This window comes from Marmota flaviventris, chromosome 8 (assembly GCF_047511675.1).
Source record: "Marmota flaviventris isolate mMarFla1 chromosome 8, mMarFla1.hap1, whole genome shotgun sequence".
In the NCBI taxonomy this organism is placed as follows: Eukaryota; Metazoa; Chordata; class Mammalia; order Rodentia; family Sciuridae; genus Marmota; species Marmota flaviventris.
Genome location: NC_092505.1, coordinates 125,542,623 through 125,559,377, shown reverse-complemented (window position 1 = coordinate 125,559,377; position 16,755 = coordinate 125,542,623).

Sequence of the window (16,755 nt, the reverse complement as noted above, 5' to 3'; positions counted from 1 at the left end):
ACAGTAATAATATTTTGCTAAGTATTTTTTAGCTTCTCTCCTCCCCCTCAGCCCTTTACCCCTCATCTCATGCAGGCAGGGCCTCTTGAGGCATGTGCTATACCACTGAGCTATATTCCCAGCCTAGCACTTTAAAAAAAAATATTTAAAAATTATCCAAGAGCATAAATAGTCAACTTTCTAAGTATGTAGAAACCTAACACGTTCTTTATTTTGCCCTCACACAAATTGAACTGGTGTTTGTAAATAATTATGTAATCCCCAGGTTCTAAATTATAAGGTCATACTTGACTTTTTTTTTAACCTGAGTCCCATCATATCCTAATTCATTCAGATCCCTTGCTTTTTTTCTGCAGCCATCTTCATCAAAGCCCTTCACTCCCCATCTCTTCCCATTGCCTTACACCACTATTGTAATAGTTACCTGAACAGTTCAGATCCTTCATTTTCCTCCCTTTAAAAAAAAAAAAAAAAAAGCAATATTGTATACTTACACAAAAGGTCTCTGTAGTTTCTTATGGATTATAAACTATCATCTAAAATACGTAATGTGGGGTCTGGGGATGTGGCTCAAGCATGCTTTTAATCTCATCTACCACCACTTTGTCTGAATATAGTTAAGAATGGAACTCAAGGGCTGGGGATGTGGCTCAAGCGGTTGCACGCTCGCCTGGCATGCGTGTGGCCTGGATTCGATCCTCAGCACCACATACAAACAAAGATGTTGTGCCCGCCGATAACTAAAAAATAAATATTAAAAATTCTCTCTCTCTCTACCTCTCTCTTAAAAAAAATGTTTAAAATACGTAATGTCATTCAAGGAATGCCTTGATGTTTTTTCCAGTTTATCTCTGTTTTGTCACAAATTCTTCATACAAGCTGATTTGGTCTGATCAATCATAAATGTAAGCAAAAGGCAGATTCATTCATCCTTTAGCTATTTGGTAAAGTAATAGAGATTCCATAACATGATGAATTCATTGCAGGATTACATATTTCCCAGAAGCCTCTGCTTTTAAGAATTTCTTAAGATTCCAAATCCCTTGGCAAAAATTTTCAAACACGGCTTTTTTCATTAACAAGTCATAGATATGCTTGAAATATCAAAAAGAAGGATATGCCTTTTAAAATACATGCCATTAGACCTTTATTTCAACTCAGTCTCTTGGCCCACCTCATCCAAAGTTGACATTTAAAATAACAAACAGAAAAATGCATTCCATATTCTATGAAATTGGTAGACATTGAAGAGGAGTTTCTATGGTTTATTTTAAAAAGACTTTTTATATACTATTGTCTTAAATTGCCTTTGATATTTTCCTTGCATATATACCAAATCATAATGTGTCTAACAATGTATCTAATTAACCAATAACATGAGGAACTTTGTTTTATAACACAAAGAACTAGTTTGTGACTCTATAGAGAGTATGATTCCTTGAAATTTTAGCTAAACTTTTGCCTTTTTCCTCTCTAGATAATGTTAGCTCACAAAACAATTCAGTTCTGCTTAAAATTAAGAGATTCAATCAACTTTTTAAAAATATTCTTTAGTTTTTAATAGACATTTATTTTATTCATTTATTTATATGTGGTGCTGAGAATCGAACCCAGTGCCTCACACATGTCAGGCAAGCGCTCTACTACTGAGCCACAATCCCAGCCCAAGATTCAGTCAACTTTGATGATGATAATGGTTATGTTCTTTTCACATAAAGGCATTTTAAAGAAATATTTTTATGAATTATTCTTCCTTTACACTACTTTTTTGCAGATATAGTTCTAGATGCAGCTACTGAATATTTAGACCAAAGAAACGTGTTCTGTCCTCTGACCCTACTTCCTTATCCCTTCACTTTTATCACTTTCACAAACCCTGTGTTTTGGGGATCATGACAACTTCCTCTTTTTTATTTCCCAAATGAAGTATTCTTACTTAATATTTTTTCACTTGGTTACAGGAAATTTGATGTTGCTTATATTTTAAAAATCAGAAATTATTTTCCTTTTTCTACTCTTGCAATTAAGATGTGATGCCAGTTGGTGGCAGTAATATGCCATGGTGTCCCCTACCAGTCCATAATTGGGTTAAATCATGATTTTTTTTTTTTTAACTCAGAACATAATTCCTTCCAAAAATGACAAATCAATTCTGCCTCAAAGTTTATAATAAGATGTATCCAAATTACCTTTCCTTTTAGAGTCAATAACATGGTTGCAGACAAAGTTCTATCCCTAAAAATGTAGAGGACCACAACTACTCAGATATTTAAAAAAAAAAAAAAAAAGGAAATAAATCCACAGGCAGAAGACTGGAACTAACATGGGAAGAAACTAACGGTTTCCACACGTTATTTAAGGTAGAGATTAAAGTATCAGTAGAACAACAATTTGCTTAGTCCAAGTTTTAGTCCAAGTTTCTTGGTGTCCTTGGAATTTCCACCTCATTTCAAAAGGCCTGGCCCACTTTGGGAAATCATCCTTGATCAAATAAATGTCTAAGACATTGTTTCCATACACACAGAGAAACCAATCTAACAGACAGTTTAGCACAGCCCTGTCACAAAATAAAAATTAAAAAGGGCTGGGGATGTAGCTCAGAGGTAGATTGCTCCTGGGTTCAACCCCCAGTATCACAGAAAAAAAGAAAGAAAAGAAACATTAAGTTTAGTTGGTCAGTATAACTAAGTTTGAATCTACTTTCATTCAGAAGCCCCAAGGCATTGTCTAGTACTCAGTGAAACTGAATGGGAGTATGAATTGATTTTTTTTGTTGTTTGCTTGCTTGCAGTGCTGGGGATGGAACTCAGGGCCTCATAAACAAGTACTCTACCTAGCCCTGGATTAAAAAGTGTTAACAAACAATAAAATAAATCTGTCACTGAGTACCGTATGATAAATGAGAGGATGAACAATTACAACAAAAGCATTCCAACAACCCTCTCTGAGCTTGACAGCAGGAATGTTCAACCTGTTTTCCTGGATTTAATAGATGAATAGTTTCTTAATTCCTCATCATTATCAGATGTTTACCCTTCCCACCAATATAAATCATCTCTGGGTAAAATATTTTATGGAAACATATCTAAATGATTTTCCTATGATCTTTCACTGCATATATTTTATAACCAGGTTTATTTTGTAAAAAGAACTTTTATTATAAATATCACATGCATATGAATGACCTATTGAAACAATAAAAAGTGACTTGCTGTTATGGTTTAGATGTTAGGTGTCCCCCAAAAGGTCAAACCTGTGAGACAGTGCAAGAAGGCTTAGAGGTGAAATGATTGGATTATGAGAGCCTTCATCTTGACTGTGGTAATGGTTTAACAGGTATACATACATGAGGAATGGAACTGACCGTCTATGGACTGAGATCTCCGAAACTGTAAGTCCCCAAATAAACTTTTCCTCCTCTAATTGTTCTTGTTGGGTCTTTTAGTCACAGCAGCAAAAAAAAAAAAAAAAAAAAAAAAAAGATGACTAAAACACTTGCCTATCTCTTTACTCTTGTTCTTAATTCTCCCCAGAGGCAGCCACTGTTATCTGTTTCCAAAAGCTTTTAGGCTTTCTCTTTAATCTTAGTGTTCCTAGGAAAGAAAATATAATTACAAGTTATCAGGACCAGAATTGCAGACCTTTCCTTCTAAATCAATGTAAACAATCAATAAATAAAATTAAATATAAATACCTTCTGTCAATGACACTGAGGTAGACGTATATTGAGTAGCTATTGCCATTTATGACAAACATTTGTTATTTTGTTGTTTTTGGTGCAATTTTATGGATATAGGATTAACACAATAAATTACATATAATTAAAGTTTATAATTTGATGAGCTGTAACATGTATGTATACCCATTAAACCATTACCACAATCAAGATGACAAATATATCATCTCTAAAAGTTGCCTCATTGGCCTTTGTAAACCATTTCTCTTCCTTTATTCATCCCAGGCAACCACTCATCCACTGTCTGTCCACTGATCTGCTTTCTGTTATTATAGGTTAATTGAATTTTCTAGAATTAAAAAAAAAATGGAATAGTAAGTACAACATGTACTAGGTTTGGTTTGGTTTTGCTTTTTTGTATTGTTTCTCTACTCAATATAATTATTTTGAGTTTCATCCATGTTGTATTAAACATTCATTCCTTTCCAGTACTGCTGTGGTACTCCTTTGTATGATCATACTACAGTTTGTCAGTGTACCTACTGATGGACGTTTGTATTCCAGTTTTGTCTTATAGTAAAGCTGCTGCAAACACTTAGACATTGTGATTATGCATTACCTGATCTGGTCTTGAGGTAAACTAAAATAGCTGTCTACAAAGCTAGGGCCTTCAGAAGCCAGAGAGGTAACATACAAAAGTGGGAAGAGGGACAGACATAATAAAAGCAACAATTTAAGCTCTGTGATGAACGGTGAACTGGCACTAGGCCTCCACACTGGGAGGGGTGGACACTGAGATCTCAAAGAGGAGAGCTCACACCCAGTCTAAAGTCAGCAGCTGCTTCTCAGAGCCAGCTGATAGTCGCCACCCTAGCCAGTGTTGCCAGACCTTTTTTTTTTTTTTTTTAATCACCCAAAGAGCTGTCACAAATCCAGATTTCATGTGAAGTTTCTCAGGGTGTTTTGTTTTGTGTTTGTATTTAAGATAATATAATTTTCCTCCATTCCCAAGTATGGAAACAAATGAAAAATAAGATTTTAAAAAATCTGACAGAAATCAAAATATTGACTTGTATAAAAATCCTGATATTGGGCTGGGGTTGTTGCTCAGTGGTAGAGCACTTGCCTAGCATGTGTGAGGCACTGGGTTCGATCCCCAGCACCACATAAAAATAAACAAATAAAATAAAGGTATTGTGTCCATCAACAAATAAAAAAAATATTTAAAAAAAAATCCTCTCAGTGGTAGAGCGCTCGCCTCACATGTGGAAGCCACTGGGTTCAATCCTCGGCACCACATACAAATAAAATAAAGGGGCTAGGGTTGTGGCTCAGTGGCAGAGTGCTCACCTAGCATGTATGAGGCACTGGGCTCCATGCTCAGAACCTCATAAATGTAAAATAGAGATATTGTGTCCACCTAAAACTAAAAAATAAATATTTAAAAATCCTGATATTTACTTAATTGGGTATTAAATATAAGCAGTTCCTTGATTTAGTCTTTCTGCTTTTGATCATGTTTGAAATTTTTATAATAAATAAAATTTATAAAAAATTACATTGCATAAAGCCAATTAAACAAAGAGGTAAGGTTTAGCAAATGTACTTGTTACCCACAACCAGATATATCACCCAGTCAAAAGCAGAACTGGACAGCTTCATAGATTTTTTGGTCTGCCACATAAAACAGAAAATTTGTTAAATCCTACAGACAAGAGGGGAAAAAAAAAAAAAAAACAGAGAGAAACAAAGTGAGACAGAAACAAAAAGCCCAGAATGGGCTTAGTGTTTCAAATTTGGTTCCTTCTCCTGATCTCAACTGTTAGTGAAATTATTCCTACTTCCCTAGAAAGTAAGAGACTGAGCTCTTACCATTTTTTTTTCCTCATGGGAGTGGAAATTTTCTCTCTGATATGAAAACAAAAACAATAAGAGATTTAAATGTTTCATGAACATGGTGATATGCTACCACGATCCCCCTGAGTAAGGATTTGTCCCAGCTATTGAGCCTGCTGTTGACCCAGTCTTTGGTGCCTTTAGAACTGTTGCATTTGCAGACTGTCACCTTTGCTAAGGTCCTCTCCCAGCCTGGTCCACATAGCAGTTGGGGATCAAAGTGGGAATATAAGAGACTGGCCAACTTGGGACAACTATAATAGTCAATTTGAACCTCCAAAACTCCCTATGGGACCTGCACAATTTCTCTCCCCAATCCTGTTTTCTTTCCCACTCTTCTACAAGCGTTTAATCCAAAGGGCACTCTCTAAATACCCTACCTGTTCATGTCTTGTCGTCACCTTCCCAGGAAACCCAACCTATAACTGTTGAGGGCAAGAATAAGGTCTGAAGGAGCAAGCAATAAGATGGGGTTTTGCATATGACCATTAGATGCCTACCTGACATTGAGGGCTCCTATCACAAGGTTACAGTCTAAGTGTTAAAATTTTTATGGATGGTTAATGGGGTTGGTACACCAGTGGAATGGTATATATGGGGAAAATGAAAATTATAAGAACAATGGAATTGGGTATTTCTCTGGACTAAAAATGTGATTGTACTGGGATATAGGGCTTTTAGGAGATAATTCAGGTTAAATTAGATTGTAGCAGTGAGCCCTAATATAATGGGATTCATGGCCATACAGAAAGAGGAAGAGAGCTGTGTCTCTTTGTGAACACACTGAGGAAAGAATGTGAGAGAACAAAGCAAGAAGATGGTGGTCTTCAAGCCAGGAAAAGAACCTTAACCAGGAACCAAATGAGCCAGCACCCTGAAACTGTGAAAAATTTCTCTTTGTTAAGCAATCTGTCTAAGGCGGTATTTTTTTTAATATTTATTTTTTAGTTGTAGTTGGACACAATATCTTTATTTTATTTATTTATTTTTATGTGGTGCTGAGGATCGAACCCAGGATCTTCTGCCATTGAGCTACAACCCCAGCCCTGTCTATGGCATTTTTAAAAAATATTTTTTTTAGTTTTAAATGGATACAATATCTTTTTTTAAATGTATTTATTTTTAAGTGGTGCTGAGGATTGAACCCAGTGCCTCATATGCATGAGGAAAGCGCTGCACCACTGAGCCCAGCCCCAGCCCCTGTCTATGGCATTTTGTTGTGATAGCTCATGGTGACTAAGATTATTGTTTAGCCGGATGAATGTACTGGAAATAAGTTAATGAAAAGCTGAGAGTGATTAATCTCCAACTGAAAGCTCAAAGTGACTCCTTAGTACGTCACAAAAAAGAAGAGAAAAAAAATCTCCTGAAGTAGGAGTCCAGAATAAGCCAAAGAATGAATTCAGTCAGAGTGAGCTAAACTCCAGTCAAGACAGGCATATTAAGCTAAGAGCAGGGTCTTAGTTGAGAAAGAATGGGGCTTGACACATCAGATGAGGACATTTCCAGAAATGGTCCCCCATTACTCAGAGATGATTCAGACATGTCTCTCCATTAAAATAATAAGTGTCTCCTCTTTGCCCTCAAGATTTGCTCACAGTTTCTCTCTTTCCAGTAGGCCTTAACTAGTGTTAAGTCTCAATATGCTGGATATTGTCATTCAGGAAAGGACCTATATCCCAAAAGATCTTTAATACCCAGCCAGCATAAACTGGGAAAAAAATGTATAGAATTAAATTTTGAGAGTGCTTAATGATAATGAAAGGAACATCAGATTGGATAAGGGAGAAGTATATTTGGAAACACCCTCCCAGTACTAAGGATCTAAAACCATATCAAGACCCCCAACAGTTAGTGTGAATGGGTTCCAGAAGCATGAAAAATTGATGACCCATATCAAGTGAGGCTAAAATGTCACCATTGCCATGGTAGAGAGTAGAAGAATAAATTTAAAGGATCAGGAATTTGATTATGCTGAAGAACATTTACTTTATAAAGATGGAAAACCCACCAGATGACTAGTTTACATAAGGCCATTAGATACACCATATTTCAAGGCCATTAGAAATGCACTGTTATGCTGGATTGGGGACATAGTTTAGTGGTAGAGCGCTTGCCTAACATGCATGAGGCCTTGAGTTCAGTTCCCAGCACTATGGTTAAAAAAAAAAAAGAAAAAGAAAAAGATGTGCTATTGTTGGGGCACCAGTATCTCTAAGATGTTGACTAGTGACTCCCTGTAGGCCAGAACTGATGGTAAAAGAAGCCATGGAAGAATGAGTTTCACTGATAGCAATAGGGATAACAGGGTCCTAAAGTGATCAAGGCCATGTAGTGGTTATTAACTGTCAGAAGTCAAGTTGGACAATTATTATAAAGTCCCAGGTGCAGTGAGGAAAAAGAGAACCACAGAAAATAATATGAAGATAATTAATATGATGATCCTGAGGGAAAAATAAATGGGCAGTTAATGAGGATACTACTCATTTTGTACCATTTGATGAATTCTAGGATTTATAACCAGGAGAGTGAAGCAGTCTCCTCGATTAAAATAATGATTCCTTGACAAGTTTCCAAACATGAATCTGTTTTTAGATCTAAAACCATGAACTCAAAGAAAGACAGGTCCCCATGAAGATGGACTTGAAATACCATGATGAATGTGCATAGTATCAATTTCCTCAGTATTTCCCCAAAGATTGTTTCAGAACCTTTAGACCTAAAGCCATTTACTCAGATAACTGTCCACTGGGAACATGGGACTACCTAAACACTTCAAGGACCATAGGTCCTAGAATCTGAATTGACATTCTTAGAGATCAAAAGAATAATCATGGTCCCTCTGTTAGAGTACGTACATATGGGAACAGTATATAACACCAAGGTCTGAATGTTTGTGCCCCACTCCCAATTCCTATGATGAAACTCAATCCCTACTGTGATAGTTTCAAGAGGTGGGGCCTCTGAGAGGTGGTCAGATCCTCAGTATATATCTTAAGGTATTGGAATTATAGATAATTTTTATTTTCTTTATATTTTTTGTGCTCATTCCAAATTTTCTATAGTAAACATACACTGTTAGAATCACAGAAAACATTTTTTAAAACTAAACAATACAATTATATATCTTGATGCAGTTATTTCTAGAAACTGAATAGAATTGCAAACATCATTTTTAACTTATTTCCAAAGCTGCAAAACAATTGCGTATAAAACATACAATATAAAGAGATGACATTAAAATACTAACATTGATATTTTAACTGATAAAAGATCTATTAAAATAATTGCAACTGGGCACAGTGGTGTATGCCCATAATCCCAGCTACTAGGGAGGTTGACGAAGGAGAATTGCAAGTTAGAGGCCAGCCTGGATAATTTATCTAGATCCTGTTTCAAAATAAAAAATAAAAAGGATTGGGTATATAGCTCAGTAATAAAGCACCCTCATGTTCAATCCCCAATACCAAAATAATAATAATAAATAATTGCATCTAACTTTTATTTCTGAAAAGATTCTTTTGAAATAGAGCTAAAGCATTTTAATAATCCTTTTAAATGAATGGTCTCTAAAAATACATGCCATGAGCAAACATCTAGAACTAGAAGGGGACAGGCCATAATGCCAATGTCCATGAGGACCCCCACTAGAAAGAAAGGTTCAGGGGATCTGCAGGTGCTTCACAGAGGCCGAGACCAAGATTGTGAATCTTAAAAGGGATTTCCCTTATAACAAGGCAGAGAAAACCTGAGACTGGAGACGGTCCCACAAAGCATGCTTTTCTTCATTTAACAAATATATTTGAGTGGCTATTTTATGTAAGGTACCATGTTAGGTATTGGAAAGACAGTGATGAATTAGACACAGTGTCCCTTCCCTCTTGGAGATTTTCATTCTAGCAGAGGATAAAAGCATTAAACTTCTCATTATGTAATAACTACTTATATAATAACTTAATAATTATATGAGTACTAGGCAAGTAATAATTATTCTATTAGCTTTGTTATTAGTGCTATGAAAAAGTACAGGATTCTATGAGCCTACCGAATGGAGGCACTTGAGTGATATGAGGACTATCAGAAAGCAACTTCAAGGAAAAGATGTTTTAGCTGAGACCTGAAAAAAATGAGTTGCCAAGGAGGGAGTAACCCCTTCTACAAAGGCCCTGTAACAGAAGGGAAGATGGAGATTTAAAGAACTAAAAGCTCAGGATGAATAAAAGGCAGAAGTTCATAAAAGAATGCAAAAAACAGCTCTGGATCCACACTGGCCCTTCTCTAGCTTCACTTTTCCAAAGGGGTAAGGAATTTTCAAGGTCAGAGGGACATGCCCACCTCAAGACTGTACCACCCTACTCTTTAGAACATATTCAAGGTACTCTGAAATCCCTTGAGCAAATGTCCCTGTGCCTGGCTTGCAGAGCCTGTCCCTTGTCTGGTCTCTTGAGTGTTGTTCTAGTTACTAGAATACACACTTCTGGATTCAGAAGTTGTTCAAAAGTGGGCAGGGATTGTGGCTCAGTGGTAGAGTATTTGCCTAGCATGTGTAAGGCACTAGGTTCAATCCCTGGAGCCATATTAAAAAAAAAAAAAATGAAAACAAACAAAAATAAAGTATTGTATCCATCTACAGCTAAAAAAAAAAAAAAGTTGTTCAAAGGACAACTGTCTATCTATCAGAAATATGAAACATGTAGACTTGGGTGACTGCATATATGCAGGTGAGACCCCGTGAGAGTGTCTAGAACCTGGGGTAGAAAGGAAAGCAGAGAAAGTTGGGGCTTGGTGCTTAGCTTTGCCTGGGTCGGGAACTTCATGTCTGAGAATTCAAAATGGAAACCTGGACTTCTTCTGTATAGTCATGAAGATATATCCTCCTCTTTGTCACAAGAGGAAGATACTATTTTTTAAAATATGATCATCGGCTTGTTTTTATGGCCTTTTAGTGTTTAGAAATTTGGTATGTGGGCATCCATTTTGTTCCATCTAGTGAATGTGAGGGATGAACCTGACCATATCATTATTCTAACAACAGAGTAAGTCAAAGGGTTGTAAACAGGAGAGTGATCTGATTAGATTTACAAAGATCACTAGTTGCTGTGTGGATAATGAATTCAAGGTAAAAGTGAGAAGTCAGTCCCCCCCCTTCCCATTTTCCTCTCTTCTTTTTTCCTGAATAATGGGGATTTGAACTAGGGCAATTTTAACACTGAATTACATCCTCAGACTTCTTTTATTTTGAGGTATTAGGGATTGAATTCAGGAGAGCTTAACCACTGAGCTATATCCCAGCCCTTTTTATTTTTTGAGACAGGATCTCAATAAGTTTCAGGTCTTGCTAATTCACCGAGGCTGACTTTGAACTTCTGCATCAGCCTCTCAAGCCACTACCTGAGCCTCCTGTGATCCTCTTGCCTCAGCCTTCTAAGCTGCTAGAATTACAGGCATGAGCCACCCTGCCTGGCTTATTTATTTATTTATTAGATAGGGTCCTGCTGAGTTGCTGAGGGTCTCACTAAATTCCTGAGGTGGGCCTCAAACTTACCGTCCTCCTGCCTCAGCCTTCTGAGTTGCTAAGATTACAGGTATGTACCACCACTGCACCTGGCTTCTTGAAAAGTTTTTTGATATAGGTCAGGCTAGCATGGACTAGTATTACATTAGAGGAGATACCAAACAGTCGGTGGTTTTAAGAGATGATTTGGCAGTAAACTGACCTCCCGGAAGCAAGGTAATTTGAATATGAATTACTCTGGAATTTCTAACTGGTGCTACTTGATGGAGAGTAAAATCATTTACTAAGAAAGAGACAAAAGGAGAACCAGACTTTTTTCTTTCTTTCTTTCTTTTCTTTTTTTTTTTTTTTGGTGGTTGTCAAGGCAGTAGACAGTCTTGCCTATCTAGAATCATAACAGTCACTTCTTTCAGTAATATTCAGTGGTGTGTTTGACAATTATAAGTAATGAAAAGATGGAATCTTTCCTTTTTTCCTATTGAGTCAAGTGATTGACAGAGGGGGAGAAGACTCTTACTCAAGGAAGCACCAGAGCATGCGCTCACAGCCAGAATAGTCCACTTACAGGAGCCAGCACAAGTGACTGCAGCTGTGGTCTTGAGCAATGGCAGTATGAATGAGCCATCAAGAACCCAGCTCCAAAAGAACAGCAAAGTCTATGCTGGGGTGGAAATGGGTAGGCAGGCTCCTCTGCTTTGTCCCTTGACAGGAACTACATAGGTGAGAGAGTTGCTAGAGTCACCCATACATGTTGATGGACTTGTCTGTGGAAACCCTTCCATAGTGTGGAGAGTTGCGCAGGTGTAGCCAGAAAAAAAGAAAGAGTGGTCCTCCACTCAGAAGTAGATGGATGTTGCTCCCCTGGCCCAGGCTTTAAGGATATACACAGAGGAGACAGCACTGTCTGCATTGGGTCTGCAGCCTAAACTAGATGCCTAAATAGATATGAAGTAGAAGCAAGGAGAACTTTGTCGTAATTTTTTTGTCATCAGTATTTCTCCTCCTATCACTGTTTTATATACTTTAATTACTGTTTTATATTAAACATTTGAGTATCTGACAAAAGAGGCTAAATCTATATTTACACAATAAATTTAAAGGTAGAAACTTGAAAAGTTTTCCATTCACATTTCTAAAAACCTTTAATTGGTGAGATTTAAGAAGACAGAGGGAATAGAATGTTTGCTGTTACTCAACTGTCAACAGGCAACCAGGATAGATCAATGTGTGAAGCACACAACCGGGTTATCAAACGCAGGACATGGCTATAATGGCCAACAGCCAACATAATCAGTGAAACAGTTGCAAATTCAATTTTGCAATGTTACTTTAACTTAACACATTGTCCTTTTAATCAAATCCATGATCGTTCCATAAGAAATGAATTGCCGGGACTGGAATTGTGGCTCAGTGGTAGAGTGTTTGCCTCGCATGTGTGAGGCCCTGGGTTGGAGAAAAAAGTCCCCAACATCACATATAAATAAACAAATAAAATAAAGGTATTATGTCCATCTACAACTAAAAAAAAAAGAAAAAAGAAAGAAAAAGAAAATGAAATGGGGCTGGGATTGTGCTCAGCAGTAGAGCACTCACCTAGGTATGAGGCCCTGGGTTTGATCCTCAGTACCATGTAACAATAAATAAATAAATAAAATAAAGGTTTAAAAAAAATGAATTGTCTGTGACACTGCTCATGAAATCCAAAAGTCTTTCTCAACTATAGCTTAAAGTGAGGCTTTAAGTTTGAGACAGCAGCCAAAGGGACTCCTATCCCTCTCTGCTTATATGCAGCAACAGGGGAAGAAAGAGGGCTGGACCAACTGGTGGCATGCCAGTCCAAACACCTCTTTGGAGAGTGTGCATTACCTAGCTCAATGTTTTTGCAAGCATGGAATGTGGAATAATTTCAGGAGTGCAAACACAAGACATGCACTTTCAATCCTAATTATATAGAGAAACTTGTAGTTTGCTGGGAGCTTATAGTTGGTACTTGCTGATTTCCTTTTTAACCAGACATGACCTTTGACTGAAATTCTAGCTAGAATTTTAAAATACCATTTTATTTATTTTCACAATAACATTTTACTTATAGAAAAAAAAATCATAGTAGCTCACAGAGTGGAAGGAATTTAGGAACATACTGTTGTCACAAACAGCAGGAGCCAACATATCTCAGATATCCTCTTTTGGGAAGCTGGCATTAAATGATGATTTGACTTAAATCTTCTTCTACAAAGCAGAGAGAATCTGACCTTGTAAAATTAAGTGAACAGTACTTACTGATCTTAGCCTGAGTCTTGAATCTACCCCAAAGGTCAAGGGGTGGCCTCTGACTATTACTTTCACTGAGAAACACCATAAAAAGGGTGTGCAGGGGAAGTTCCTAGGAGTAAGGGAAGAGAAGTAACCAAAGAAGTTGAGGTATACTGTGCAAAGAGCAACAGATGTTCACTATAACCATTAGAATATATGAAGAATAAGCAATGTGAATTCCAAGAGATGATTGGGTTCAGCAAAATGTTTTATAGTGCCTTACCCTGACATGCTGGAGCTGGCTTTCACCAGTTCATAAAAGCTAATTGTGCACATCTCTTCCCCACTTTGTATTCTATGACATCAAGCTGAAGTCTGGATTATTTACATGATGGATAACTGCAAGTGCTACAAATCAGTAATTCTCCCCAACCATGTCCTTAGGATCTAGTTGTTAAGTATACCAGCAAATCACTCCTAATACATTTTGCTAAGGTCAGGACTCAGTTGCAGAGCACAGATGCTATTCACACTTGAAAGGAGAGGTGGGATGAGGAGGTGGCAGAAGCGAGTGTATTTTGAATGCAGTAAGTGCTGTTCACTTAATTTTACAAGATCTGCTCTGTTCCCACTTCTCTTTCCTCAGCCAGTGATGCCAAGGCAGTCTTGCACCATAGAAGTTTATTGGAACCTACTTGGATGCTTCTCCTAATTGGGCCCATTTTCTTACCTGTCTGGTTTGCATATTCTTCCACAATAGCCCTGCTCTGGGTGATACTGCTACTGTGGAATGTCCTAAGCCTCTTACTATAGAATAGGTCTAACCTTGTAGCTGGGAGTTCAGGCTGGCTCAGGGCCTCTAGTGGCAAGGGCACAGAATTCCCTTAAAATCTCTAGCTACTACCTGGTGAGGTAGAGCATGCCTGAAATCCTACCTATTTGGAAAGCTGAAGCAGGAGAATCACAAGTTTGAGGTCAGCCTAGACAAGTTAGCAAGACCCTGTCTCAGTATAAGAAAAATTTTAAAGTGCTAGGGATGTGACTCAGTGGTAGAATGCTTGCCTAGCATTTGTGAGGCCCTGGGTTCAATGAACAACAACAACAAAATTTTAGCTACTGCCTTCTTCAACTGAGAAGAAGTTGGAATGGAACTTTAATTTAAAGCAAATGGAACTTCCTGTTCCATTTGCTTTAAATTACTATGCTGTATTTGCATTCACTTCTATCTATTTTCTTCTTATTCCTCTACTTCCTCCTCCTCCTCCTCCTCCTTCTTCTCTTTCTTCTTTTTCTTTCTGTGGTACTATGGATTGAACCCAGGGCCTTGTGCATGCTACCACTCCAAACACTCTACCACTGAGCTTATTCCCAGCCCTTTTTAAACTTTATTTTATTTTGAGACAGGGTCACACTACATTGTCCAGGGCTGGCCTTGAACTTGACATCCTCCCACCCCAGCCTCCTGAGTAGTTGAGATTTCTGGTGTGTACCACAGAGCTCAGCTCCATTGTCTAAAGACGATATTCATTTTTTTCCTCTCTTCCTCTTATCCTCCTTCTTTCCCTCTCCCTCTCTCCCTCCATCTTCTCTTTGAGTCAATTTAAATGATCTACCTATTAACTTTTATGTTAACAAATTTTAATATTGTAAAGTTCAAACATGTATAAATGTTGAGAAAAATTGTAGATGTAGATTGTATTTCATGTACCCATGAGCCAGCTTCAGATTTATTTTACCCCTGCACATTTTCCCAGCAGATATGCTTTTGAACAGACAAGGAAAATATAAATTTTTTCTTTCTAGCTTAAGGACATAATCATTACAGTCCAAGCCATCTCCCCAAACCTGCCTCATCCCTAAGCACTACTGCTTAGCAAACATCCCCACTCTCCACCTAGGGGCCCTGGTCAACTCCTCTCTGTCATTCCCCACCATCCTGTTGATCATCAAGTCCAGCTGGTCTTGTTTTGTATATACTGCTCTTCTCTTCCCTCAGCCACTGTCTCAATTCGGGTCTCAGCATTATTCTCCTGGACTATTGGTCTGAGGTCTGTACTCTCATCTGAAGGTTTAACTTCATTCAGTGGTTGTTATCGACATTTAGTTCCTGTTGGGCTATTAATCTCAGGGCTTCTGTTCCTTGTTGGCTCTTTGCCAGAAGCTGACCTCAGTTCCTTGCTTCTCCATCCTGGCTGCTTACTTCATCAAAACAGTCAACCCCGGGCTGAGGTTGTGGCTTAGTGGTAGAGCACTTGCCTAACATGTGTGGGGCATTGGGTTCACTCCTCAGCACCACATTAAAAAAACAAATAAAGTACTGTGTCCATCTAAAACTAATAAAAACATTTTTTTAAAAGTCAACCCAAAATGCAATAGTGATAATCAGCTAGGAAAGCCAAATTTATGACCCTTGTTACAATCATAGAAGTGGCATCTCATAATCTTTGCCATAGAATCAAATCACTAAGTTCAGCTCACACTCAAAGGAGGTAATTATGCACAGCTCTGAATTCTACGAGTTGGGGACCATACGTGTCCACCTTAGGAGTCTTTCTACCATATGAAACAGGAGGGAGGTTCTGCAATGGTGGTAGAACAGAAAATAAAAGCTGAGGTGGGCTGGGGTTGTGGCTCAGTGTGGTAGAGTGCCTGCCTAGCACGTGTGAGGCACTGGATTCAATTCTCAGCTCCACATAAAAATAAATAAAATAAAATAAATAAAGGCATTATGTCCATTTAAAACTAAAAAATATATATTTAAAAAAGAAAAAGGAAAGAAAAGCTGAGGCTTGAGGAGAGCTTATAGTCTTCACATCTCTAGACAGAAAAAAGGCTCAAAGTCTAGCACATAAAAATTAATAGGGGACTTAGTGACCCAGGGCAAGGAACAGAAAGTTCTACCATAAAATATTGCACAAAACAGTATGTTTGCTCTAAGTTTTCTTGTTGCTAGAAGTACTGGCTGCTAGCTATCTGTATATTGTATTTTCTCAAGGAAGCAAAGTTTCCAATGCTACTAAAACAAAGAAGCATTTCTCAATTTCTTTCACTTCACTAACTATTGCTTTTGTCTCTTCAAGGGACTTACTTCCTTGGTTTTCTCCTAAATGTTGGTGTTCCCTACAGATAAGAATTGTCCTCTTTTCCCCCCTACCTCTCATTTCTCTCTCACACACACCATTAGCAATGCAAAAAAATAAAAGAGTCTAGATCTACCTGTTAGTTCTCACTTTTCCAATTGCCTATTTAAAATATCTAACTGTTTCTTGGAACATTGCCACCAAGCTGTATCATCATTATTCTCAACTTAATGTCTCAAGCCAGAGTGATCATCTCTCCCTTAAAACTAATCCTTCAAATACACACACAGGAAATCACTGACTGTGGTTAATGATTAACTTTGGGGTAAAGGATT